Consider the following 3,141-nt stretch of genomic DNA (forward strand, 5'->3'; position numbering starts at 1 on the left):
GAGGCTCTGGCATGCTCATTCTCCTTCTCTCTCCCTCTCTCTTCTTCTCTCTATCTCTAATAAATAACTTTTTTTTTTTAACCTTAAAAAAAAAAAAAGAGCACAACTAAGGCAAATTTTTGTTTTTGTCTTGAGGCAGGTTGGCCTGAAACTCAGGCCAGTTGCCTCTTCCTTTTAAGTAACAGGACATTACAATATTTTCAAATACCTGGCAAATTATGAGCCACCACCTCAGGGAGAATTTTGTTGTTTCCAATAATCCCCTTTGTGGGTTGAAGTTGACCTAGAACATAAAATCAGTAATTATATTTATGATATCATGTAACAAATTTCTATAGCCTTATTTTTATAACATTTCAGCTCACTTTAGGCTTCAGTTAAATCTGACCTTTTAAAGACAAAAACCAAAAAAAAAAAAAAGATGAAATAAATCAAATGCCAACAAAACCTTCAAGAAAGATCTGTTGGACTGTTTGGATTAGGAGAGCCACACTGTAATTTATTGCACATAATAAAGAAACCAAAAGGTGTCTATAAACAACATATGATTTGTTTCAAGACTAAACAAAAGAGAAAATATCAGGTACAGTTCAAATTAAAATTATGTATTTACTTTTACCAAGCAATTTTAAAGTCACGTGTTTTTTATTTTTATATTATTTTCTTCCTCCCCCCAGATGTTTCTTTCTAATGAATTGAAGATTACATTTCTAACTTTCTGAAATGGCCAGCAGACCATAGGAAGACATTTCATTAGGTTCCTGTTTGAAACCAGCAGCTTCAGCAAACTGCCAGCCTTGATTCAGGGCCAGTCACTTAGAGTTTAAATGTGGGATCAGGCTATCACAGGGGAGCCTTGAATTGGTGATCATCCTGTCTCAGCTTCTAAGTAGCTAGCATAATAGACCTATGCTATCAGGCCAAATCATTTTATTTGTTATAGTACCTGCGTGAATAAATGACCTACTCTTATGTAAAGGTATCTTTTTTTTTTTAATATTTTTTGTTCATTATTTATTTATTTACTTGAGAGCGACAGACACAGGGAGAAAGACAGATAGAGGGAGAGAGAGAGAATGGGCGCGCCAGGGCTTCCAGCCTCTGCAAACGAACTCCAGACGCGTGCGCCCCCTTGTGCATCTGGCCAACGTGGGACCTGGGGAAACCGAGCCTCGAACCGGGGTCCTTAGCTTCACAGGCAAGCGCTTAACCGCTAAGCCATCTCTCCAGCCCATGTAAAGGTATCTTTGTCATAGAGCCCTTTGGCAGAAAATCATAGCACTTAGCCATGTCTATCAGGCATGTCTTTCCCATTGTGTCTCTGCATTTCCTGAGACACAGCACAGTTACCTCCTGTAGCCCCTTGACACAGCTGCAGGCCTCTGCTCTGGGGGGAGAGGAGCCATGTGGCCAGGTCCCAGGCCTGTTCAAGAAACCTTTTCAGCTAATCACCTAGCCTCAATGCTTGGCTGGGGCACTTTTGCCCTTCCTCTCCTTTAGGCAGCTATCAAGTAACTCTGTTCCAGGGATGGGATCTCAAGTCTCCAATTGAACTGGGCAGAGGTTGGTGCCACAGGAGGGGCACAGCTCATATTCTGGAGTCAGAGCTCCATACCCTCACCCCCACTCAATTCCGCCCCCCCCCCCCCATGGGCAACTATGTGTTTTGTGGCACAGTGGCTTGTAAAGGAAAAAGGAAGAAAGGACAAGTTAGAATACATCCAGGCCAGTAGCCTTTGATTCCTGAGCCTCCATGTGGCCATGAGGCCCCTCTCCCTTGGCTCAGGAAAACAAGCTCCAGAGGAGTTCTTCCTTGTTAAGCATAGCCTGGCGGGTGGGGGACAGTGGGGAGAGGGTCAGAGAAGCTCAGTCAAGCGCATCTCCCTTCAAAAGATGTCACCTTTACAGAAGAGTCCCGCCTGGCACCATCCCAGGTTGGTCTCAGGCAATAGCACGCATTAGCAGAGCTCCCAATCCCAGCAGGGCCCGAGGAAGCTGATCTGTACCCTGGTAAGTGGGTGGCTGTGGCAGAGTCCCCAGTCCAAAGAGAGGTCTGTCTGGCTGCCTGCCAACACCTCGCACCATGCAGTCCCCTCAGTGTAGTTATAGTGATCTCAATGCCAGCAAGGAGAGAAGGAGAGCCAGCTTTCCCAAAGTGGAGAGAAGCCATAGAAATACCTCAAGGAGAGCTCACAGCCAAGAAACATGTTTCCAATTTTCTCCCATAATATAATAATCACAATTTTCCTTCTCAAGATAATACCACCAGAGTTGCCACCTGTAACAGGGTGTTAGGGGTTTAGGAGAGTCCTTGAGCCCCAAACCCTAGGTTTCTTTCTAATTTTAATCAAAGAATTGAATAAAAAAGACTGAGAAGGATAATTATTAAATTATTATAATTATTAAGGGAAGTATAGAGCCAAGGGAAGGCACATGGCTAGAGATCCCCCATGGAGGGCCTGGAAGAACCACAGAAAGAAAAGAGAGGAAAAAACAAGTTCAAGGAGCTCCTGCCATGTGGGGAGCTGGAGGGCATAAAGAAGGCATTGGAGAGTGAGGGCTAGGGGGAGCTCCCCTTGGCTCAACCCAGCTGGGCTTGGGCCCCAGTACCTACCCAGCTGAGGGAAAAACTCGCCCACAGCTGGAAGTTCCCAAGTGATCAGAGAGCCTGCCCTCCCCTTGCGAAGGCACTTAGAACCTTATAGTGGTGGGCTCTCTTCTGGCTCAGGTGAACCAGAGGGACAGCTGGTTGGTTCGGGCTAGGGGAAGAGGCTAGCCCTGACATTAAGTTCCGGGGAGACTGAACTTGACAAACTATATTATATAAATCCTATGAAAGACCTCCCTCCCAGGAGGAGTCCTAGTCGTTTGTGGAAAAACCAGTCTAGAGGACTAGCAAAGAGATAAGAAGTCAGATCATTTCTGATTCTAGCAAGTGCAAACTTCCCTGCCTTTTTATTTTTACTTTCAAGGGTCCGTCACCCTAACTGTACTCCCCTCTCAGTGCCAAAATAAAACCAGAGGAGGCTTTATAGCTGGGGAGGCATCCCCAATCTTCACCTTCTGGAAGGCATAGAGCCGGAGGCAAGAGAAGGAGGACCACTGGGGTTCAGGAGGGTGCCACGAGACTGTGCAGGAGCT

At 45.6% G+C, this 3,141-nt stretch overlaps 1 non-coding gene across 1 annotated transcript; it reads right to left on the reverse strand.

The window, feature by feature from the left end:
- Positions 1–675: 675 nt before the first annotated feature.
- On the reverse strand, positions 676–812 carry LOC123457848. The gene has a single exon (XR_006635209.1). It is a non-coding gene; the product is annotated as a small nucleolar RNA SNORA2/SNORA34 family (small nucleolar RNA).
- Positions 813–3,141: the final 2,329 nt, after the last annotated feature.

The sequence above is a fragment of the Jaculus jaculus genome, chromosome 1 (assembly GCF_020740685.1).
Source record: "Jaculus jaculus isolate mJacJac1 chromosome 1, mJacJac1.mat.Y.cur, whole genome shotgun sequence".
Taxonomy (NCBI): domain Eukaryota; kingdom Metazoa; phylum Chordata; class Mammalia; order Rodentia; family Dipodidae; genus Jaculus; species Jaculus jaculus.